The 27266-nt window shown below is 36.5% G+C and overlaps 1 protein-coding gene across 1 annotated transcript in view; it reads right to left on the bottom strand.

Moving 5' to 3' along the window:
• Window positions 1–26988, bottom strand: part of LOC121414283 — a 39384-nt gene extending 12396 nt beyond the window's left edge. The window contains exon 1 of the mRNA XM_041607410.1: window positions 26902–26988. The gene's annotated coding sequence lies outside the window, so the exon portion shown is untranslated. The remainder of the gene's footprint in view (window positions 1–26901) is intronic.
• Window positions 26989–27266: the final 278 nt, after the last annotated feature.

The following is a 27266-nucleotide window of genomic DNA, read 5'->3' as shown; positions in this document are numbered from 1 at the left end:
TCTATCGCGGTGTGCTGAATTGATATATGCAGTACTAATAAAGCTTAGAATTTACTTTTTTTTTACTTATACTGTACTTCGCTTTTCAGATAAGGTCCAAAGCGCTGCGACCACCACCCCTAAAACAAATCTAGCGCTAGCTAGCCGCAGAGTTCACTGTTAATGTATGATGTGATTATCCAAGCTCGAAGGGCACCACTGTAAAAATTATTTTCCGAATAGAGCAAGTCTTCGATTAACATTCGAAGGTGTACTCCGCCTGAACGGAATATGATATGAAGTTGAATCAGACTATCAAAACACTGCAAGTTCCCTGCATGTCCTCTGAATATTAGATGAGCAAACCGATAATGTCATATCCCCACTTATTCTTTTGTACACCTGTTGCATATTCATGACGGCGTGCATATAACTTTGTATCACAAATTATTGGTAAGTTTTACAATTTATTAACTTCGTTTATTGTCACCAGGTTTTGATGATATTTCCAGGGTGTTACTTAGTGATTTTTTACATTATTTATTCAGATATAATTATTTCAACCCTGAGTACCCCTTTAATCCAAAGATGCAACCGTAATTACACACAAAACGTACATGCACAGAATCAAGTCTCCTTTTTCTTCTCTCTCTCTCTCTCTCTGTTTTAATCTTCTTGAAATAAACACACTTTTCATTGACCTTATTTATCTTCACGAAAATATTTATTCGAAAAAAAAAACAATTGAAAAGACATTTGCATAGATTAAAGATACGTTAAAATGACACCGTCATAAATCGTTTACAGTCCAATATAATTATGCCGATAATGATAAAACAGATGTACAGAAAAAAACACGTTACACTCTAAAAAAAATGGTAACCCAATGGTGGGTAAAATGGAACATGCGTGTTGGTTTGGTAAAAAGATACCAAATATTTTGTGAGTTTTAAGCAATGTTGCGTTCAAATTTACCCTTAAAAATAGCTCTATGCTTAAAACATGCATTTAGCCAAATACGGGGTAAAAAAAATACCCAGCAAACACCCATGTTCCCTTCCTACCCAATATTGGGTCAAACTTTACTCAGTGTTTTTAGAGTGCATGCAAAACCAAATAGAAAATGCAATCACATTCCAAAATGTGATGACAATAATATATTTCATAATAAAGTATAGAAATATATAGAGAGAGGCAAGTCCGGTGTATTCAATTATCTGCATTCAATAAAGTTAGAGATAAGATTGAATACTGAAAATCTTCTGATTTGCTTTCACTTTCAATTTTTCGACATTTGTGAGGTGAAATCCATATGGAAGTACAAAGTCAAAAAGCAAATACGAATTGATATACAGTTACAAAGGTTGTACTTCATTTTGACAGAGGACATTGTTATAGGAATTATATCACTTCACTGCTGTTTATTAATATTAACATTCTTAATTGAAAGAAAAAAATGCACGTGTTTGTCTAAGCAATAGAAAAAAATGCTACATCACATACATGAAAGAAAAAAAAACTGTAGCACCTATTTTCATCATAAAACACACATGTACATTTAACATGAACACATACATCCATTGATAAAAAAAATCGAAAATGTAAGATTGATTTATATTATGTTACGCGCTAAAATCAATTCCACGAAGTTTTATTTCATCTGATATTCAATGGTGACCAATCACAGACAAACTACTAATTCGATTGATCCCTACATCGGTAACTTGGGCTATCGTTTATAAAAATTTACCAACATCACATCGTGGCCAAGGGGTACAAATTTTGATAGTGCTACTAATTGAGGGGTAGAACCCCATAATTGAAAAACCCTGGCTATGGGCCATCAGAATCAGATTATTGCCATATCAAAGGTCAAGTCCACTCCAGAAAATTGTTGACTTGAATCGATAGAGAAAACCCAAACGAGCATAACGTTGAAAATTTAATCAAAATCGGATGTAAAATAAGAAAGTTATGATATTTTAAAGTCTGCTTATTTTTCACAAAACAGTTATATGCACAACTTATTGATGTGATAATGAGGAAGTCAATGATGCCCCACTCACTATTTCTTTTATTTTTAGTGCTTGAAATATACAATATATCAATTTTACAAATTTGACCATAAGGACCAACTTGAATTGATATAGCCTGTTAAGAAAATTGCAATTCCACTTGTTCAGGGAGCAATAAAATTTGTTTTTCACATGACATTGAGGAGAAAATTCAAATTTTTCATATTTCATATATTAAAATACAACAGAAATAGTATACAGTGGTTGACGTCATCATTCTGCTCATTTGCATACCGACCAAGATATGAATTTAAAATGTCGTAACTTTCATATTTCACATCCGATTTTGATGAAATTTTCATTGATATGCTTGTTTGATATTTCTCCTCTTATTCAAATCATTTATTTTGTAGTGGACTTGTCTTAAATATTCCAATAATTCAACTGAAATGTTATACTGTAGTAAAACAAAAATCGTAAAATGAAAGAATCCCAAATTTCTGATGTTTGTGTCACATTACCGAAATTGTAGCCAGATGCCACCTTCTAAATATGATTCAATAAAATGAAAAGAACTGACTACCACGTCTACAAATATATAATAAATCAGTTTTATTTTATAATGTCTAACTTATCTTCTTATACACTGTAAAATTCAAATTGCAAGATGAAATATTGACTACAATATAAAAAATTATCTTCAATGCAGCCACTCACACGATGTCTACATTTCAAGCAGGTAATACATTCTTATTATTTTATCGCATGCATATTACGAGTACTCTTATTCACAAGTGTCACACAATACACAACATAACATTCATTATAAACATCTTTTTATATAATATCAGACAATTTAATTTCATTCATCATTTTTATCACATTTTCCTTTAAAAGAAATCACGAATCAGAGCTTGATCTGGACAAACAGGCAAATATACATAAACAGTTAACACCTTGTTTGCCATTCAATATTTACAAATTCAAAAGTAATATTTTTAAATACCATATATTAATACCCCGAACATTAGGGAAATCCGCCGATTAAACTGATATGATTTATAAAAGACGTATATAGCTTCAGCCATGATAAAACTACATATGGGCAGCGTTGACAAGGTTTAGCATAAGTTCACTCATGACATTATATTAAAAATGATCGCATCAATAGATTTATTCGAGGGGAGTTAGTAAACTGATTTATGTTTACCATATATTAATACCCCAGGAAGAAAGACCAATCACGAAGAGAATTAAAGACAATTAAATATATTTTTCTCAAATTTATCCCAGAATCGATCATAAAATAATTATTTTCATCTGAAATTTGACAATCTTTTCGCTCACAACTTTATAGAGTTTTTTTTTTTTGGTCCCGAATGCTATGCCCCCTCAAAATATTTGCTTAATAAGTCACTGCGGGTTATCTCATACTTTAGTCATGTGTTCGTTTTATACCCCAATTAAGCCAAGGCTCCGTCCAGGTAGATCTCGCTGCGATAACCAGTGTAAACTTATAAAGCCTACAGAGAGTGTAGCGATAAGTCTGTGTGATCTCTGAAGACACATTTTCGCTACGTGACTTTGAAGCCGTCCAGGGAGAGCCATCTTAACGGTGTTAGCATGGCGCAGTAAGAACATTCTTAGGTTATACTAACAGCTCCATTAACGTAGCATAGACGTAGCGGACACGGAATGAACGCGGCTCGTGTCTAAAGCGCTGCCACTGCACGACTACCACGCATATTCCATTGCCGTTACTTCCAAATAGCATAGATACAACGAGTCGCAATCTGCTCGGACGTAGGGTGCGCTTAGCAGGAACCATTTTGACGTCACATGGACTGCCTCTGTGCGCACAATAAACTTAGTGAGAACATCGCCAACGTGAAGTAAACTTCGCAATGACGCGGTTGGGACGTAGCATGCACGTTATGTTTCCAAAGTTGCACCCCAAACTAAGTTGAAGCATCGTGCCATGGATTTTTTGTTTCAATCAACTCCAACGACGTAGCCAGAAACCACCACAGTAGCAAAGGGGGCGCCACCGTTGTGAAGGGGTCACAGGTGGGGGGGGTTAACTATATCAAACTTGTTTGTAATATGAATTGGCCTACAATTCGAACTACAAGCCTACATTACTTATTATGAACTTATACACAACTCTAATTAGAACTTGTATTCGTCCCACATCAGTTATAACCTTCACATGTTCTTCAAAGAACAAAAGGTGGCTGAAAACGGATTTGAATCAAGTTGCTCGAAAAAGGATCATAAAGAGACAGAACCATTTCATAAACAGCGAATCTTTTTTATGATTTTTTAGCTAAAAAAGGGAGTCCTTGATATATGTATATAGTTTCCTATATTCCTATAGTATGAGACACAAAGACATAACTTTCACGTTTATAATAGCATCACTAGCGTGTGATGATAATTATATCAAAATAATATATATGTTTGTCTTTTTAAATATTAATTCACATGTAACAATAGTAATACTTCGCATTGTAGTATAAAATGAGCACCATTTAAGTCATGCACAGAACGTCATCCAGCAAAAAACACAATACTTCAAAGACACATAAAGTGTGATAACGTTTTGTCAGAGGTAATATAGTAGATATGTCAAACTGAAAAACAAAAGTTGCAATAATATATTTTTAATGACAAGTGCGCATCATTTCGTTCGTGCTGTCCATTGTTGTATTTTTCAAACTAATGAGTCCAAGGCATTGGCTAGTTTTTCTTTTAATATGCCTTCCGTGGGGTAATCAGTCAGCTGGACACATTTCTTGTGAATCACTAGGTTCTTTGTTCAAATGCTGATGTTCACTGTATCACTTCAAGTAAAACGAAGCCCACCGTTGATATCTATGAAAAAAAAATGAATTGATGCGACACACGTTTTCAAAATGGTATACATCATGGGCAGCGAATCCTTTTAAGCTGGGCCACCCTCCTCGATTCCTGACGAGATTATTGGACTCGGCGCAAAATAGCCGCAAACTATGTTTTCATCACATTGTTGTCCCCAATATCTGAACATCCAGCTTCTCACTGAGTGAGCAGTCTTAAAGCTCTGTCATATTTTCTGTGGAAGTTTGATTCATCCCATAGTTGTTGATTCCGATGTATCTTGCGAAATAGATGTACTTTGAAATAAATAAGACAAGATAAACAATTAGTAAAATCGCTCAAGAGTCAGACATTTAGGAAACTCGGATCAAACCGACGGTCTTGAATAATAAATACTGCTACTGCTACTTCCTCTGTTCCGAATAAACACGCTACTTGCGACTCCCCGCGAAGGGTCATAGTTGGTGCTTAGGACTTCGTACGTGTACTCCGGACTGAACCGTCTGCACACTGGGTTTCTACCGCTCCATTTACCGCAAGGTAAGCACGCCCTCTGCGATTCACCAACAAGATTGTAGCCATTGGTGCACTCGAAGGATACGGTACCACCGATCCTGTAGTCTGAGGAATACGTCTTTGCATGGCGAGGGATCTCTGGCTCGTTGCAGTGTGTCAACCTTACATCTGTTTGGGAGGATAGAAGGAGTGAGAGTCAGAATTGATAATATCCCATCAAAAAGTCTAATGAGTATATTTTATAGCAATCAGATAACGGCAAAAACAATACGTAGCCTAAAGCGAAACCCATGTTTCATTCAAAATCATAGGCGCTTGCATAAGATGTTCAAAGATGTTCAACTTAAGTTTCCCATGATATAAATTACAGAAATTAAAAAAATCTTTAAAAGTGCGATACACGTTTAGAATGCAAGTTGGGTGTTTCATAAAGTTGCTTGTAAAGTTATAAGGATAATCATTTATCATAGGAAACTGTCACAAGTTGCGGTAAAGTCATCCATACATGTAGGTTACGAAAAGCTTGAAGAAACCTCTGGCTAGATTCAAGGAATTACTACGGACGTGAAATCATTAGAGAAATAACTCACTTCTGACTACAATGGTGACCTCTTCGCATTCCTGTGTGACTGTTCCGTCAGCTGGTCTGAGGACCTGAGTATCATACTCGGCTGGGCAGTAAGATGGCCCACCCGGTGTACCTGTCCTAAACTTTGGTTTCTTAGAACAGGGCGAGGATACCCTGACTTGGCCGCCCATCTTGAACTGGGCACACGTCCGTCCTTCTGCGCTGGTTACACTCGAGGACGAATAAGCAAAGTCAATACCGTTTACCCTGCCGGGGAAAAAAGTATGACCGATTCTTGAGATCTTGAAAGATATCTTCAAAGTGGATCACAAATTCTTTATTAAAAAAAAATCATCAAGAAGGCTTAAATTCTCAGTTGTTTGGCTAATCTGCAGGTTGTTGGTTTAGGGAGGTAAACGAAAACGTGATGAAATTAGAATTTGTTATTTTATTTTGACAACAGATTTTCAAAAGATTATGGGCGTCAAAGAAAGGGTTCACATTAGCAGACTTTCCAATCTACAAAGCCTTTCGTATTGCAAGCTTAAGTACAGAGCATGATCTTTGCCAATATTGAATGAAATGCTGTTAATTTGGCAACATAGGAACAACTCGGATCGCTCATTAGCGTTTTATATTGCTCATAAAGTCGTTGATATGTTGGGCAACAATTTTGCAAAACACTAATTCCAGCTAAGAAGCGAGTCAGGTTCCATCTACTAGACATAGTTACGCGCTGTTTATAATATTCATAATGATGGCAAATTCATTAGGATCAATATTAATAAAGGTGATAAAGTTATAATCAACGATGAGGGTAGCTGGTCAAGATGGTCACTATTCATAACAGGGAAATAATGGATCAAGTACTCTGTCAGAATAGTAGGTCCATAGAAGGTGGTCGTTATTCATAACGAGAGACAAGGGTCGCTGTATTTATAACACAGATGGTTGCTATTAATACGAGAAGAGGTTCGCTATTCATAACAGTACTGGAGAATTGACTTACTCGACAGGAACGTAACTTGCGACCCGTTTACATTTTTTGTCGTAACATGTACGGATGATAATACATGACGTTTCCGGCCAGGGTTCCATGGCGCTCCACCATGTAAAATGCCTTGCCTGGAAGCTCCAGACAAGCTCTCCGTGTTGATTTCGTTTCACTTTACCAACTCCGCTCCTTCTCCAAATACCTGGAGAGAGAGAGAAAAAAAAAATAGATTATGCAAATATACTCAATACTTTAATATGAGATGATTTTTAGTCCATAGTAATAGATATTTTTGGTGTTTTTTTTAGAGGATCATCATTTTGATTAAGTAAATTAAATCAACATTAAGATAATTTCATTCTATTAAATACAAAATAAGTAAAAATCGGGTTGGCAAACATTTTCTGTCTTTTTACACGTATTCAGTTAAACAGTAATATATTGTTTAAAATTTTATTTGCATTAAAATGGAAGATTAGGGGAATATGAAAATTGGGAATCAATTAATCTGAGCATTTCTATAAGATTATCTATCTTTGGTTCATGCGACACCCTATTTCTCCACTCTCACAAACTTCACGAACTGTTCGAGAAGTGACTTGGATTTGATTCTGTCCGCTTGCTTGCGGTTATGCGGGCCTATTTTATACCAATATTATTTTACAAGTTCTTACCTGTTGCCTTATCAAAGTACCATGCGGGGATTCTGGTTCCATGACGAGCACCACGCGGTTTTCTATTGAGAGGGAACTCGGCTTCGAATGGGAGCATGACGTCGACTAGATCATTAGTCTCCGTGTTAACCACGGTGACCTCAGCCATCGAAAAGGCCTCTAAACCGGTAAGTTTGACTCCTGTAATAATCGTGGAAAATCGGAGGTAAGACTTTAATTTTCCAGATATTCAGAAATATATTGTCGATTTATTAGCAGGAAGTACTAAACAGTGCGAAAGTTCAACCTCTTTCTCTCGAGATATTTTAGTCATATGACATCTTCTTCACTTCACATACAAGCAATAAGATGCATGTGGTATTGCAAATTGGTTTGCCTATATCGTCTTTGCAATACATATGTCTATGATTCAAACGTTTTAAAAATAATTTTGCCAGATATCAGGTAATGTACATGTAACTAACGTAACAATATGATGCCGAGGTAGCGGCGGATCTGGTGCTCCGCAGATACGGTTCTAGAAACACTATCTGCCGGCGGGTTCAGAACCAATTTCTCTTCGGCAGATATAGTTCTTGCTATCTTTTGTCCATGGGCACGCACACTGTACCCATTTTCTTGTTTATCTATTTTAATGGGAAAATAAATAAAAAGAAAATCAAACAGCGGCAACCCGGCAGGTATGGTTCCGAGTAAAGAACGATACCTGCCGGCGAATACCGTATCAACCGGTGGAACCAGATCTACCGCTACACCAGACAACAATGATAATCCAAAACATTCTGTGGTACAATTACGTCATATAGTATCACGTATTATCAATATTACAAATCGTAACGTTTGTTACAAATCGTCACATGTGCTACAAATCAATGTTTCAAATCATCAATGTTACAAACCGTCATGATTGTATCAAATTGCCACGTTTCCTCCCTCGTCATCAATGATACGAATCGTCACAATTGTAAACAAATCGTCACATATCAAGCGTATCTTCAATGTTACGAAGCGTCACCAATGTAACAAATCGTCACGTATAGCCTCTTATCAATGAAACGAATTGTCACAAATGTCACGTATCATAATTGTTACACAAATGTACACCTACCATCTGAAGATTCCACCGCCCCAATAAGTTCAGGTACCTCCTTCAATTCCAATGGATTGCTTGTGTTCACACCGGAAAATTTCACCTCAAAGATGCTTTCCTCCGGGATATCCAAACTACCTGAAATTTGGAATGAATGCGGCAGTGGGAAAGGGTCAGTGTAAATTTAGTGTTAATATTGAACATCAACATTTGTTAATCCAATTATTTTAAATGTTAGACAAATTAAATCATGGTCATTCAAGAGTACTTTATTACTGATTTCAATCTTGTAGCGAAATGAATTAAGAATATTTTCTATGGACTTGGAGGTGAAATTGATGAGAATTATTCGCAACTATGTAGGAATAATCATGATAGAAATGTAACTGTACACTCTAAAAAATGAAGTGCTAATTTAGCTCTTAAAGAGCGTGTATAGTGACTGCACTCGGAGTGCTGATTTGTCTAGTTCAAATTTGAACTAGACAAATCAGCACTCCGAAGTGCAGTCACTATACACGCTCTTTAAGAGCTAAATCAGCACTTCATTTTTTAGAGTGTATAAGGACATTTTAAGTAATTTATAAAGTAATTAATCAATTAAAAAGATAAGATCAAATAAAAAAATACAAAAATAGCCATCAACATCACAACATTCGACTCTTCTCTTATAAGTGAAAGTCAGTGAGATATGTTACTGGTCAGACTTTTGTTTCACAAAGTGAATTGCCAGTGTTTTTCACCAACAAATTTTCTCTAAGCCAATCACTCGCAATAATTTCAGTGGCTTATAACCGCTGTCGGTGAACGAAAATGTCTGAAAAGACGCTTATTGAAAGACACCCTCTTACCGGCCGGTATCTCCACACTGTACGGTATGCCATCATTGTTAGGTCTGAACTCTACCAGGCGGTCCATCCCCGACATCCACACAAACTCCTTCCTTAGTGGATGTTTGTGAACGTGCATCGGCAAAACATTTTCTGAAACAAAACAAAACCAGGCAGATAATAAAAGTAAAACTATAAAAACATAATGATATTGTTCATGGTGGTAGTTTGTAATTATGCACATGAGCTGCAGTATGATATTGTCAACTACTCAAATATTTTGCTTCATTATTTTCTTTGATTTTGATATTAAACCTTTCTTCTCGTGGGACGTCTCACTATTAGACCCGGTCCTTAGCAAAATGGAATTATGAATGTTGTTATCTAAAGAAAACGGAACAATGATTTCTTACAAACATTTAAACCTTTTAATCTTTATAAGTGTAACGTATTTGTTTTATATCATTTCATTCTTCCTGCCTCAAATTTTTGTATTGTTTCCAACATAGGAATAATATTAGTTGCTTATAACTTACTTTCTCCTGGCTGAAACCGGTATGTTGAAGACGTCTCCATATACCCTTTCTTGGAAGCGACCACGATGATGGGCTCCTCTTCGGGGATCTCCATCCAGACGAGACCGTCATCGGTGGTCGATGAGTTCGCTGTCGTCACGGGCCAGTCTTCGATGGTAGGTCTGATAATCCGAACCTGGACGTCAGGTAGCAGAGCCTGTTGTGCCGAACCGTCCATGGTTAGTACGGTAAGACCAGTAGGCACTGGAGTGGTAGGAGGTGTTGTAGGTATGGTTGTGGTGGGCTGCGGCGTTGTGGTAGGCTCCGGTGTTGTTGTTGGCTCCGGTGTTGTGGTTGGTTCTGGTGTTGTCGTAGGCTCTGGTGTGGTTGTAGGCTCTGGTGTGGTTGTAGGCTCTGGTGTGGTTGTAGGCTCCGGTGTGGTTGTAGGCTCCGGTGTTGTCGTAGGCTCCGGTGTGGTTGTAGGCTCTGGTGTTGTAGTTGGCTCCGGTGTTGTCGTAGGCTCTGGTGTTGTAGTTGGCTCCGGTGTTGAAGTTGGCTCTGGTTTTGTAGTTGGCTCCGGTGTTGTTGTTGGTTCCGGCGTAGTAGTTGGCTCAGGAGTAGTTGCAACTGTCGTTGTTGGGGGTTGAGTTGTTGTTGCTAATGTTGTGGTAGGTGGTGGTGATGTTGGATATGCTGTTGTGAAAATTATACAATGACAATTAACACCGCTTTCAGGAATTCCATTGACTAACATCATGATCAAATAATGAAAGGATCAATAGAGACAATAAAACATCATTATAAGGAGGAAGAAATAAAGAAAACACTGACTTCAACAGGAAATGGAACTGAACAAAAAAAATCGCATTTGAAGGTAGAGAATACATGCTTAAATTCCCACGAATGTGACATTTATTTCTTGTACTTCGTTTATTAAAGTATATGAGCATTCCCAATTACATAGTAACTCTTAACTACAAATTCCTCTGCTACATTAGCATTCATTAGCGCGACTATAACATTTAACGGCGGACTTACGTGTACATGACTTGCCATCGCCGAAATGAGTTGGTGGGCACCGGCCGCATTCATACTTGAAGATAACCCCACTCTCTGGGAAAACCATGAGTTGTGTGCTAGCAAGAATGTTCAGATCAGTACACTCCACCCCTTCAAAACAAGGTCTATTCTCACATGTGTGCGGATCTGCAAATATTGAAGAAAAGCATATACCGTAGTGTCTTGTTGAAAACAACAACAGTGACGGATGCGATGCATATACATGTTCAGGCATACACGTGTAGCAACACATTATTTTCTATATTGAAAAAAAAGATAAGGTTATCCGAAATATGTATTGCTATTAAAAAAATAACAGACCATTCGTTTCGTTCAAGGTTGTATCATCACGTATGTGTTTGCGCACAAGTATTACAAACACGGACATATCGTTAAAAGAACATTTGCGGTGTCGATATGAGTTGTGATTTGGAGTGACTTGAGATGTCCTAAATTCACTTCATAATAAAAAAATAATCTAAAAGCAGAAAGAGTTGAAACTCGGCACACATCTTTGTAAATACTTCTTTTCGTTGTATCAACAATATTGAGATATAACATCAAGGCAAACGTGATCTACAGATGGGGTGACGAAAAGACGTCACAATGAAAATTTCGTCACAGCCAAAAAAAAAGAGTACATGGGCGTATTCTCATTCAGAATCGTACCATCCCTCAGTACAAAGTTGGAACATAATTAATTCGACCTCACAACAAATACATTTTCTACGATTCTACTGTCGACTTCCATGAAAAGAAATGTAAAGTTGTAAATGCTTTTCCGACATAGCAACATGTACTGCATTAAGACAAAATTGTGATTGCACTCCTCTGCGCTCTCATGCTGAAAATGGACATTAATTTTGAAGACAATTCTCCCACACACAAGGGGGGGGGGCGCTAAGATAGGTAACCATGACGACATATCGGTGACGTCATGATTCTCGGAAACTTACGTAATCGGATGCAGTTCTTGCCGTCACCGATGAAACCTACGTTACAATTACATTTGTAGCCACCATCTTCCGAGTTGGTCAGGGAACAGGTAGCGTGCCGATGACACTCGTGATCCCCAGTATTACAAATATCTTCAGCTGTAAAAGAAACAAGTATACAAATAAACATGAAATCGGATAAACCAAGTACTTGTCTAACAATCGCAAAAATGAACTTCATATATCAATAACTCCATTCTCACAGGCGAAACTGAGTCCAGATGGATTAAAAACTATTGCATCGTTACTGATGATAGTTGGTCTGGAATGATTGATTGATAACGAATTTATTTCATTCCAAAATTTCAACAAGGTTACAAAGTAAAGCCAAATATAATATAATGTTATGAAATAAAGTAGAAACCTTCAAAGTTCAATATATATATATATATATATATATAAATATATATACATAATATACAAATCATATCTTTCTTGTTGAAGTTCAAAACTTATATAATACATAAATCATCATATCTTTCTTGAAGAAATTAAATGTAAATCCTTATTAAATATATTTTTAACATATTCTCCCAAGTAAAAGATAAACAAGGCTGGATTATATTACAAGATATGAAGAAAAAGTGAAAAGGGCACACAAAACAAAACGTTACAAAAACAGGACGTGCCAGAACGGTACAAGAACAATCGGTTTCGTTTTAGCCTTACATTCCAATTTTTAAAAGTGTGACCATTATTTACTGAGTACAATGAGGTGAATCGCTTTGTAAAGTCACATTTTAAGCCGTGCAACTGTACATTTTTAATCGAACGGAATGGGCACATCCAGCCGTCCGTTTGCTTGCGTACAACAAGCCAAGTAGGTGCTGTACATTAGATCCTGCTTCGTTTATTATTTATTGTAAAAATATAACGATTTTACCGCAGGGCGAACTAAATATTCTCTCATAGTAACTTTTAATAATGACCCCTTCGAACAAACATCCTATATTTTAGGTTTGGTTATTGAGATTTACTTCAATTTTGCACCCGGTAAGACATGTTTTCTTTACAATTTGCATACATTTGAATGAGACTTTGTTATGAATACATTATGTTACAATCACACCAGTGAAACTGACACCAGGGTACCGTAAAACAAAGGTTAGCGATTGATCGTACGCTTGATTTTTACGATTGGTTGTACATTGTAGTCAATGGAATCAATCGTAGAAAAATGTTCTTCGATCATTGCTAAGTTTTGTGTTACGGGCCCCAGGGCTCTGTAACACAAAGGTTTGCGATGGATTGCAAATATGAAAGAACCACACTGATTGGTCCCTGCTCAGTATTTCAAACCGAATGCACCTGTAACATTTATATTGATTGGTCAGTTCATTTAGCGATTGATCGCTAATCTTAGTGTTACGGAGCCCTGATCGACCAAAGCCATTCCATTATTCTCAATTGCATATCATCTGTCGGTTTGGAATCGGTTTCGTAAGTGTGGCTGTAGCATTGGGGTAAGTGTGATCCATAAAGATAATGATTATCCTGCGAATAATGCACATAATAAAACGTTTTTGTTAAAAACAGTAGCCAAATTAAAATTCGAACACAAGGTACAATTTTTTTTTCATTTTTTTTTGTTTATAAAAGGTATATGATTGAGGTTTTGTAGACCTGGATTTAAAAAAATTGATTTTTTTTTACTATCGATCGACGTCTAACATCACCATCAGAAAGACGTGGCCAAGGCTCGAACCTCGAACCTTTGCATCTATGTAGTGAAGATGTACTTACCGACACATGTTAACTTTCCATTGACATAGTTGAACCGGTAGCCATGGTGACATATACACATAAAATCCCCGTATGTGTTCTTACATCGTCTCTGTCTCCCGCAAGACACGAGGCCCTCTGCGCATTCGTTGATATCTGCAAGAAAATGAAAGCGGTTATTTCGTATGACCTGGGACCCGTTGCACAAAAGTTATCGATTAATCGTAAGTTTGACTTCAACGATTGATTGTACATTGTAGTCAATGAAATCAATCGTTAAAAATGTTCTACGATGATTTCTAAGCTTTGTGTTACGGGTCCCTGGTATTTCCTTTCTACGTGGTGCTATTCGCATCAACATTTTTCCCCTTCAATTTAGATGTAGACTATGTAGAAGTGTTGCAGCATCTGTGGTGCTATTATTATTGTTATTATTAATATTATTAGCAGTAGTAGTTGTAGAAGTAGACAGTGGCAATAGTAGTAATATTAGTAGTAGTAGCAGTAGTCGTAGTAGTAGTAGAAGTAGTAGTAGTAGTAGTAGTATTATAGTAGTAGTAGTAGTAGTAGTAGTAGTAGCAGTAGAAATTGTAGTAGTAGTAGTAGTAGTAGTAGTAGAAGAAATTGTAGTAGTAGTAGTAGTAGTAGTAGTAGTAGTAGTAGTAGTAGTAGTAGTAGTAGTAGTAGTAGTAGTAGTAGTAGTAGTAGTAGTAGTAGTAGTAGTAGTAATAGTAGTAGTAACAGTAGTAGTAGTAGTAGTAGTAGTAGTAGTAGTAGTAGTAGTAGTAGTAGTAGTAGCAGCAGTAGTAGTAGTAGTTGTTGTTGTTGTTGTTGTAATTGTAGTAGTTGTTGTTGTTGTAGTGATTATAGTCATGAACAAAATATTGTGAATTGCTTCATATAGATAAGAGATGCATTACTCTAGATCAATTCAGCTATAGAGTAGATCTTCATGATTACTTGGACTTCTCTTTCAAAATAATATTATAAGTCTGGAAATATACTAATGACCAAGAACGACAATAGTGAATAAATGTTAAATAATGGGACACTGAATATGAAAGTACCAGGAATATAATGACTCAAAAATAGAAATTTCAATCGAAGTTCGTCACATCGCCCCTATCCATGGATGATGACTTGAACGTACTAAACCGTTAGGAAATGACAATTGCATAATACCATATAATTTTCCTTTTGAAATTCATATTTCTTTATTCAAAATGGAATCTATATGAACCTGTGAACCTTACTCTTATTTCATATCAGAAAAATAATATTTCTTGATTTGAATTGAAATCTATATGAACCTGTGAACCTTACACTTATTTTATATCATAATTAATAAGGATTATTTTATCATCCTGGGCATTTTATGAAACAAAAAGTAAATTACATATATTTTCTCACCGACAAATGATCTAAACTACTGATATCCTTGCATCTGATTAGCTCAGATCAGAATGGTCAGCCTGAATCATTGACAAAATGTTCCATGAAACACTAACCCCGAATTCCTCCAAACTCTTACCTTCGCAGTTGTAACCATCGTCTGCAACTCGCATTCCAGCGGGGCAAAGACACCTGGTTTTGTAGTTATCATATCGCTGGCAGCCATAGACACATCTACTTGCACTGCATGAATGATCAGCTGTGACCAAAAATAAGAAGAAAATACATGATAAAAAAATAAAAAAAATAATAATAAAGACCTTAACACCGAGTCGGAACAATGAACACTCACCTACAGATGGGGAAGGGTTGGAGGGGGAACTTGATCCTCCCACAGCTACAACCCCCCCCCCCCCCGAAAAAAGGGGGAGGGGAATGAGAGAACGGAGTAAATCGTTCTTCGAACAATGTGTCAAAATCTATCACGGTATTAGATTTGATTTTAAACCGTTCCCTCTCATTATATTTGTCATTGTTTACTTTTTAAAATGGAAATATTGCCCCATAAGTTATGCCCAATCATTTTTTACTCATTAAGGGGTGTGTTGACTTTTAATAAAAGTCAATATTTATTATTTTATAGGGGGGGGTAACAATCTAGTACAGTCATGTGTTTCAGTTGCTGTGATTAAAAATTCAGAATTTATGGGGCATTCACCTATTTCTCATAAACAGTCAAACACTTTTACTTACCTATACAATACTGAAATATGATTAAATAAAAATTACAAATATAACTAAAAATTATTAAATATGAAGAGTGATAAGGCAAGAAACGGTATATGTCTTATTCATGACATCCTTAATACGACTGCACATCAAGAAATAATCAAATCGAACAATCATGTTATTGTTCATTAATCAATGTTCTGTCAACTTTTATTAAAAAAAATTATATTCTGATAACTATTCAGCTCTAGAGGTTATAAAGGAATTATACTAATCAGCATAACACTTTAATTTCCCTGCATAGGAAAATGGATGATAATTATTGTTTGAAAAAAAAAATCTGCCCCAGGCGAAACAATAACTCTGTTAATCTATATAATACGAATGTATTTGAGTCAAATCCGATTATAGCGTTTCACTAATTATCATTATTTTTTTGGGTGTTCGCTTGTTAAGATTAGAAATCTGATTGGATCAATGTAATTTCATTTTACACATCACAGCACAATATATCCTGTGAATATAATATGATCATTACTTATTAACGCTAAATATAAAACATACCTATACATGTTCTATTGTCAGCGAGTAAGGTATTGCCTGCCTCGCAGTAGCAGCGGTAACTCCCGGGGATATTCATACACCGATGCTGACAAGGTCGACGAGCACACTCGTTTATATCTGGAAGTGAACATGAAAATACAGATAGAAAAAAGGGGAAACGGTTCACATGGCGATAATCGAAATTTATCATCATCATTGATAAAAAATTACATTAATAAAAAAAAGAAAACAATGTAAAAAGCTTACCATATGCACACTTATCTGTGCGGAGCGATCTCGAAGCCGTCGACGCTATACGTCGGTAGAAAGCGGGGCCGTGACCTACCGTGCGTAATTAAACATTGCTAAACAGGAAGATAGATTTTCAACTCCAAATATAAAATTGTTAGATGTATTCATAATAAGTATAAACATATTTTGGTCAGTTTTGTATTCACACTTAATAAATGTGGGATCCTCCATTTTCACAAATGATAAATCACAATTTCTTTACAAATGATTATTTTATATGTAACTGTTTTATAACATGTCTTTCTCAAGTTGATTTTATGACATTGATATATTTTTTATGATGTTGACTCGTTATGATTGTATTTATTTGATTTATATTTTGTTGAAAATGAAATAAATGAAATGAAAATGTTCTATTTCGCCGCCACAACCACTGTTTTGGTTCACTGGATGCCCTATTATTCATCATCTGAATTGCCAATATTTCAGAGACATCAGGCAAGCCTATTGTCTTAATTTTTCCGTATTTAATGAGAATTTGATACGAAATTGTTATTTATTATATCGCTGATCTTCGTGCGATTAGTCTCTTTGTTTGGACAATAACATCTCTTGAACCGTTATTTTGGTAAAATAAACAAAATAATTGTTTTACGATCTCATACTTTTGTTTATTTGTTTGAAACCGTAGGCCTACTATACGACTGACAAATATTTACAAAGCATTTCTCGTGAAACATTGTCATATTTTCAACGGAGTTACGATGGCATTCTACTTTTATGAACATGAATTCATTCCTAGTAAAGTCAATGTAATAAACGAGGAATGTCACATTCTTACTCCATGACCGTACCGCGGAATACCCTTGAAAATGATCATTCGCCCACGTCAAACCTGTCAAAACTAGGAAAGGCATCGACAATAGATTGACGAGCGTTACATGTCAAAGGAACAAACAACAAAGCATAAAATAATCAAAATTACTTCTGGGCATGCAACGTTGCAAGTGCAAAAGAATACTCCGTTACAACTTTCTAAAACCATACATTGGGAGTTGCTGATTATTGTTAATCGTACAATTAATAGATGAAACTTGTAAGAATATACATGAGGCAAGTCAAATTGGACACGTTAAAAACAACTAAAAAAAAGAAAGCCCCGTGTTGGCAAAATATGAACGCTTTCACAAAATTGCTTTGTATGTTTAATGTTCTTTTATTCGCCGACACCTAGCGCAAATTCTCGTCGCACCCCTTACCCCTTCCTCCCCTGCACACAAATAAAAAACATACATCCTCACATACCCCCACCCCTCACTCTTTCTCTCTCTCTGGATCATTGATGATTTATAACGCCTCTTTATAACGCCTTACTATCCCATCACCCCCTTCCGTCTCAATTTATTCCTTTAAAATCACGATAAAGGGATGTTTGTCATTTTAGATGAGATATATACGTAGTTATCTACCGTCTACGTGAAATTATTTATCTGAGGACCTGTTTACAAATGTTGATTTGAGGTATATAGGAAGAATGGATTTCTTGCCAAACCTTCAATGTCAGGGTTGAGTTCGCCCACTGACATCGATAAACTCGTTTTATGATGGTAAACGTTATGTTTATCTATTTTTTCGTAACATACCGAACAAAAGATTGGTTATCTATTAATGGTTTCTTGAGATTTCCCTCATTCTTTTGTGTAATATGTCATTGTCAAGTGTTGGAGGAAATGACAGAAAGATGAAGCCTTTTCTTAACCCCCCCCCCCCATAAATCAATATATATTGTTTCGTTTTTGGAATAACATAGGTCTGTAGGTGGAAATGACGAACGATGGCAATTAATCTAATTTTTTTTATCCACCCCCCCCCCAATAAAAAAAGAAAGACATTGAGGAAAGAATTTCACTTGCTCTGTTTTTTTTTAGATATGTATTGATGGCCAGGTAAAAGATTTTTAATAACATCGAAATTCCGTAGGGGCACTCCTTAATCCCTTCCCCTTATTCTTGATAATCCAGGGAAAAATCTACCCGAACATTTTTTATTTCTAAACAGAAAAAAATAGATGAATACCCATATTAGAGACGGTTTGTTGAATTATTGATAAAAGAGCTTCAATGCTATAGTTTAGCTTGTGACGTCACATGCAAGCTGCTTCAATTTGAGGTGTGTTAATTTCACCTGTATGTTTCTCTCTAGTACGTGGCACATGCTCGAAAATTACAACCTTGTGAAAGAGCGCCAACTAGTGACATCCATTAGAAGAATGTGCAAGGATATTGTGACCAAATGGGTTGCAAGTAGTTGGAACGTTTTAGTATCAATATAATTTGTACATGCCCAAAAAATATTTATTTTTGTTTCAAACATATTTCTAAAAGATGAAAAATATGATTTTCTGACACTTCTTACAACCAACATTAATCAACTTGATCTAAAAACAAAACTTTTACACATCGGGGAGGTCTAGTAACATTTATCTAATTTAAAAAAAATCGATCGAAAAGGGCATTAGATGAACTTTCCGAAAATTTCAGACAAAATAAATGATGCTCTTGGTAACCTCATTTTCTGTTATTCTGATTGTCTCCTTCCCAGGGTATTATCAGACAAGATCTTCTTGTTAGTCCGAGACGTGTTGATAGTTGTTGGGAAGACTAGACAAGACTAAAATCTAATGAAAATGTCAGCCAGTGTCTTAGGCGGAAGATATTGTTACATTGTTACCTACTATATCGACCGAAAAGCACGAATGTTTGAACTCTTAAATGAGTCACGCCACACGACAGACGGGGAGATGGGACGTAAAAACTAAAGAAAGGTCAGCAACGGTAGTGGTGATGACAGAGGCATGTTCTAACTTTTTGGAATAATATGAATATAGATTAAAAATGGACCATTCATATAGCGCAGCTATATATTAATACACTCTACTGCGCTTAACATTTGGTATCATAATACTATTACCCCGGCTGTAGCCGAGCGGCCATAATAGGCGCTCCAGCATTCGAGAAATTTCTCCCAACCGGGTACCCATTCACCTCACCTGGGTTGAGGGCAGCAAAATATGGGCAAATTTCATGCTGAAGGAAAACACGCAATGGTTGGGAATCGATCCCACGTCCCTCAGATAGAAAGATGAGAGTCGTAACCATTAGACCAATGCCCCTTATTGAAAAAGCTTCGATCCCTAAAGTTTATATCATTCTGATGGAACGCTAACAAAATGTGAATGTTATCATGTTAATAAATGCGAAAGAACTGTCAAATCGGGATGCGGTGGTGCCCCCTCCTGTTCCATCTCATTCTCACTATTTTCACTATTTTAAAGATTAATCCTTCTTTTTAGGTCATTCATAGTAGAACCTGGATTGGAGATGCCATCCTTCCCATTATTTTAAATCCCTTGAATTAGAATCCATCAAGTTTTTTTATAGAGAGAGAGAGCGCAATACGTGATGGCTTAAGCTGTAACGTGATGGAAGTATAGGATAATGGAATGAGGAGTGACGAGATTACGGAATAAAAAAGGGGTATAAGGGAACACAATCCCTGGACAATTACCCTCTTTGAAAATTCCAGTTTAAAACAAAATCGAAACACCCCATAACGTCAAGCTTGTTTGGTATGTTATGACAGAAACCTTTATGCAATATGTTAATTGTTTATGTAGTGCACGACTAGTTTCTACTTTTGATCGCACACGGTTTCTTCAAATATTTTTTTAAGCAAATTAAATGTATTTTTTGTGATTTTTTTTTCTTACTGAAATGTCCCTAACTAAATAAGTGGCATTACTTTGTCCATAGAATATGTCTATACCAGTGGCGGATCCATGTTTTTCCAAAAGGGGGCAAATTTTTTGGAGGATATTTCGTCCGCGAAAAAATTGACAAGCCCCCCCCCCAAAAAAAGAAGGTATTCAACCACAAATAAAGGAGATTTCGCACCAGAAAAAAAACAGAAAAATTGACAAGCCAAAAAAAAGGTCTTCATGTTCAAATGAGGGGGCACACGTCTGTTACCATGGCATTTTTACATTATAAATTTTTAATTTTGCTTCTCAAGGGGGGGGGCACGTCCCCTGGATCAGTTTTTGTTTTCCTTTCTCTTAAACTCTTTTTTTTCCCCCCTTCCCTCTTTCCTTTTCCTCTCTTTCCTTTTTCCTCTTTTCTTTTTTCTTTCCTTTTTTTTGCTTGTGACTCGTGGGGGGGGGCAGTCTTCCCCCTGCCTCCCTTAGGTACGCTAGTGGTCTATACTCTGTGAATTTTTTTTTGTTTTTCTCTGACCTCTCACACATCTTACGCCTATTCCGTTTTCAGTGTGATAATCACTGCCTATATCTTGACGGCGGAAAGCCAGCATCATCAATATGACATCCAGACATCCTCGGAAGGCCTTCAAACTAGGATCAGATTTTGACTCAAATTCTTTCTCTTTTAAGAAAAAAAAAGAATGGACCCGCCCAAGAAATCATCATGATTGAAAAGGACGTCTCTGTACTAGATGAGAGTTAAAGGACAGTCACATCAACGAAACTGACTCCAAACCGACCGATCATATTTCAATGGAAATAACGTGCTAGCTTTGACTGGTCTGGAGTCGGCTATGTAGTTGTGACTGGATATCATGGTTGGAACGGTCTAGTCGCGATATCGTGAATATCTTCCTACGGTGATTGCGCTGCTCGGAGAGCGTAATCGTTTCGCATCTTTTGAATTCTGCGTGGACCATACAGAAAATATCATTTCGAATACACACTTTTTCATTATTCTTTTTTTATCTTTATTTTTGGTTGATCAAACCTTTTCGTATCGACGGAACAAGTTAAAAGGCATCTTTCATTGTTGGTCCTTTGTTTGTAAGTAAGAATCGCAGCATTATTGCGTCGGTAGAACAGGCATGTCGAAGGAATCGAATCTTTAAAAGATCACAAAATAATCAAACGGATTTTTTTTTCATTGCCCGTAGTATTATTTTGCAAGACCCTGTTCAAAGAAATGATTGAACAAACGATTAGTTAATGGCAAAATGTTGAAGACTACTAGTTTATTATGGAAATGAAATTTAAATGTTTTTTTATATATATATTCAAATACTATTTGCTGTACTTGATACCTCCTTCACCGTTTTATCCTTCTATATCTCCTTCTCCCTCTCATCCATCTTTCTCTTTATCTTTCTCTCTATCTCCCTTCCCTCTGCTTGTCTGTCTCTCCCCCTCTCTCTGTCTCTCCGTCTCTCTCTCTGCACGTCTCTTTTGTTGATTCTCTCCAACCCTTGAGAGGCATCACTTATGGAAAAGGATATGATAATCTACTCCCAGCTTGAATGGTCGCTCCTCATTTCCTCTTCCTTATGTACAAGAAGACAAAAAAAACTGAGAAAAAAGTCTCAGATTGGCCTAGATCCGAATCTTCGGTCAGATGGTGACGATCCCGAATGCTACTATGCTCATTATTATAGATATCTTCAAATTATCCATTGACGTAATGTTGCGTCAGAAGTTGACAGTGACTGTAAAAATATCGTAAGCCTTACGTGGCGGGCCTGTCGGTGAGGTTTTACCCGTAATTTGCTGCTATCCACCAGTTAGACGCAAGTATTTCAGTAGCTTTTAACATTTATTTGGGACGGTGACGACTCACGTCAATTATTAGCGCACCGACATCATTCCGGTTATCGGAAGTAAAGTATCTTGCTGAATCACTGGCGCATGAACTTGATAGCTTGGTACACTAGATTATCCATAGCAATATAGATTATGCAATCCTGGTATGATAACTTTTGTGCAATATATCACTTTCCCAAATGGTCACACTCAACACACAAGAACGAAATACAATATATCACCATGTCCTTGGCATGGTAAGAGTAACGAAATAGAAAAGCAAAGGATTTCGAGACGCATTGTGCATTTGAACTTATTTAGCTAGCATAATCTCTGAAATATATACCTATATTTTTATAGAAAAATATACCGTTAAACATTTTATTGGCATAATGAACCTGATGAATAAACTATGGATTCATAATACTCATTACATGTTGCTTTCTGGTAAAAAAACCCAAAATAATTGGGGTTCGTCATACGGAACAAAATTGCATGAAAACCGAATGGGGATTTCTTTTAAACCGAGAGTAAGGGTGATGATAATTAGTCTATTAATGAAGTTCGGATCGGAAAAAAATTAAAAATCCGATTTTCACAATCACGTGAGTGATTGGCACCAACAGTCGTGTGTTCATGGGATCACATCGAAAGCGGGATTTAGAAGAATATACTCTTTGAACTTGTCATGCCAGAAACAACTACAAAAATTGTTTACACATTGCAAGGACGAGTAATGAAGAAAAATATAGCTAGAAATTAAACTTAAGATAGGTAGAAAATACATAGAGAGAAGCAAAGACATGGACAGAGAGAGAGAGGGGGGGGGGGGGCTAGTGACAGAGAGGTGGGGAAGGGGGAGATAGGAGAGAGGAAGAGAGAGTACATACAGACAGAAGCAGATAGAAACAGAGATGAGGAAGAGGGACAGAGGTAGAAAATGAGACAAAGAAAGAAAAAAAGAAAGAAAGAAAGAAAGAAAGAAAGAAAGAAAAGGGAGAGATAACATAAAATTCCATCACGTATTGATCCAGATGGGAAGCTCTATTCACATCGTTTTGATAGGAGCACTTGATAATCTCTGAATCTTATCATCTATCCAATGATCACATGACTCTCATCTTTCACTGACTTAAAGAAGGGAAGTTTCCTATTGGCGTTTATGACATGTTCACACTATTTAAATTCAGAGACAGTCGGCATAATAGAAGCGCAAACGCTTGAAAAGAAGGTTCGGCACCTGTTCATCCGATTAAGAATCGGTTTCAATCGGCGTAAGAAGAGTGTAAACGCCTGCAAACGGTCTTGACGCTCATCTACCATTATAAACGCATTGGTACTCGACGTATGGCTGTCGGATTCCAAAGCAATGTCACCAATATTAAAGAAGTGATTTTTTTTCACTTTCAACACGGTTTTGATAGGTTTCGTATAAACACACGAACGAGAGAGAGGGTGTGGGGGGGGGGGGAGAGAAAAGCAACGTGATTTCCCAGAAGGAAAGAACAGTTTATTCACAACCTTGTAATTTGGTGTTCGATGATACCATCCTATGGATGTATATACATCATCTACATCCATCGTCATTTTGGTTAGACCTATTTTAAAACATTCTAGTCCGCCTTTTGTTTTTGTCGATCGTGCACTATGTGCTAGTAAAGTCTAATGGCCACTTGATCTAATGTGAGTTTGGTCCAATAGCGACTGCACATATGTTGGCAAAGTTGGTTTATATTAGACGAACTGGTCATAGGACCAAGTAGAAGTTAGACCAAATGGAAAATTGACGAACTGGTTGTCAACAGATTGGAGTAACACCACATGCAGTTCGACTAAGTATTAAATCCACCAGGATGGCTGACATTGTGTTGCAGTGGCGTACCTAGGATTTTCCACCGGGGCGGGGGCAAATTGCGTCCGCCCAAAAACGGTATTAAACCACAAATAAAGGATTTCGTACCAGAAACAAAAATTGACAAGCAAAAAAAAGGTCTTCAGGTAGAAAGGACCGGGGCCAGGGTACCGTTGTGACCCATCAGGGGGGGCTGTCTGCCCCCTCTGCCCCCCCCGTAGGTACGCTAGTGTTGTGTTGTGAACAATGACTATCAAAAATGTTTTTGACAACACATGTACCTCAGAATAAAGAAGAATTCTATTTATCGTCTCTCTGCATGTCTAACAGAAGGTTGAATCTCATTCGTCATTTTATGTCAACTTGGAAATAAAAATTGAACTTGAACTTGATTATGGATTGTAAATCGAGATAACATGAACATGATTTGGTTGTGCCTCGGGATGAGAACCCAACACCATGGTTCGATTGTCCCATTGCCAGCCATATTCAGGAATCCGTGACGAATTGAACCCATGCTTTATGAGACGTGACAAGCCTCGAGGGAAAATACATTCAAATTCGATGATAAATGCACGTTAGATCTACCGAATTCCCGACTTCCCACAATCATGACTATACTTGTACTTTGTGTATGAAATCAATGATTTTGTTCGTGGGGTTAAGATGATTTGTAAGATGCCTTTTTTCATCCCAAAGACCAAAATAAGAGAGAATGCATAAAGCAGATCAAATGGTAATTTCTCTTTTGACATGTTTGAATAGCCAACAATGAAGTAAGACAGACAGTACACAAATTTGATGCATAATTTGACAAATTGAATACCATTGACGGTTATATGTATACCAGTTTGTATGGCAAATTTGTAGTGACGTAGACGAGAATAGAATTAGACGCCAATGGGAAATTGCCACTATTTTCATCAATAGCAATAAATCGTGAAGTTACATACGCTTGATAAAGGATTTTTTCAGCAAAAACATTTAATTACTGAGTCCATTCAATATACATGTGTTTTACTATTCAAGTTATTCATCTTTCGCTTGGCATATGGGTTTCAATGATCTTTGGTACCCATTATTATTTCATTTCATTTATTTGTCCGTTAAAACGGATAATTGTATTACTTGACAATTCTCGCAACAAAAATAAACTTCACAGAATAACATAACAATGAACATACCGGTAACATAATAACATGAACATTATGGAATGCAACTTAGAAATAATACGTCTTGTTTGCGGTTTAAATACACCCACGATTTTCAAAGTATATCATTTTGATAGGGCGACCCATAGCATACATCGAAAAATTCGCAAGATGAGACAAGGAAGTTATACTATTAAATATAAGAATGTTTGGAATGAATTTGACCTGGTATTCTTGCTAACTAACAGGTCATCTTTGTCATTTCGCATTTGTCATATTACACGTTTACGACTCCCTAAGCAGACAGCGTTCCATATTTCTCGTCTGTCCTCTCTCAGTGATTTACGCTCCTCAATCTCCATTAGTATTGCCGCAGTCACACGCCCCCAAAATGACTCCAAACCGACCGATGGCATGTCATTGAATATTACATAATATATTTCATCGGTCTCACAGGTGACTTCGTTATTGTGACTGACGCATAATGCTAAAGAGAAAGTCATACCAACGAAACTGACAGACCGATCCAACGCCATAACGTTTGTTCTAATGGCGTACAATCGGTCGGCTTGTTGTCCAAGAGGATTAGTGTGACTAGAGCGTAAGTTTCGATGATGCTATCCAGAGAATCATTCTTATCCAAAAACAGTTTGACGTTTCTCGTCAGACTGGGTAAACATTTGTCGTTTCGTACGTGGTGGTATGGCGCTCTGACGACACATTGGCATAACGGACCTTTCTTTCTTTAAATACTATTCTTTTCTTCACTGAGACTCACGAAATAATCTTACTTTCTTTATCTTAAGTCTTATGGTTGTCAATCATGCGTGTTTTTTTTCTTGGATCGAATGTGACGGAAACAGCGTCAGTGTTATTGTTTTCTTCTTTCCCACCGATCTTAGCTGTTGAAAGATTGTTTTTGATAGTCGTAACATTGTCTGTCCGACTGAACTATTGTCATTATGTGCGAATGAACTATTGTCATTATGTGGGTTGCTCAAATAACATAAATTCGTATAACTTTATATATAATGTTTTCGTAAGATTTTCATTTAATAATATTATTTCTTATTAGTAACAATGCTGCTACTATACTGCAGCTTTTATCATCTGCTGCTGCTACTACTACTACTACTACTACTACTACTACTAATGATAATAATAATAATGATAAAGATGATACTACTACTATTAATGATGATAATAATAATAATATAATGATGATGATACTACTACTATTAAAAATAATAATGATATTGCTACTACTACTACTACTACTACTACTACTACTACTACTACGACTACTACGACTACTACTACTATTAACTACTACTTATACTACTACTATTACTTATATACTTCATCTTGTAATACCAAAACTTATTCGGACCAACGTCTGATCTATTCTCGTTGGATATTAAGAATAGCAATAGTCATAAATACATAAACCAATTCTTCTAGTCCTACTCCTTGTCAAGCATAATTCTAATCATTACAAGCTCCCCCTTTCCAGTTTGATTTTTTTGTCAATATCAAGATTTCATGATCTTACCTTTATCACAATGTTCGCCTCTGTATCCCGCGTCACATTGACACTTTCCGGGTGATACACACGTACCATGCTTACAAGTTTGCCTGCAGAGGGCTGCATAAAAAAATAAAAAAAGAATATGTGTTATTCAAATACATGTACATTACATTGATCGGATTGTGAATAGCTAAAACAGAATTCAAAATTGATTTGAATAATCAATTGAGATAATACTTGATACATTAAGTAAATGTGAGGGAATGTGAGGAAATTGTTAATTTTTTAACTGAATCGAAGTCATACAATCAAATAATTAAACTGAAGACAGACAAATATCACCACTGGCGGCGGAAGCCAAATGATTTAGGGGGGGGGGGGTTCCACCT

The sequence above is a fragment of the Lytechinus variegatus genome, chromosome 1, assembly GCF_018143015.1.
Source record: "Lytechinus variegatus isolate NC3 chromosome 1, Lvar_3.0, whole genome shotgun sequence".
NCBI lineage: Eukaryota > Metazoa > Echinodermata > Echinoidea > Temnopleuroida > Toxopneustidae > Lytechinus > Lytechinus variegatus.
This window is presented reverse-complemented; position numbering and strand designations above follow the sequence as displayed.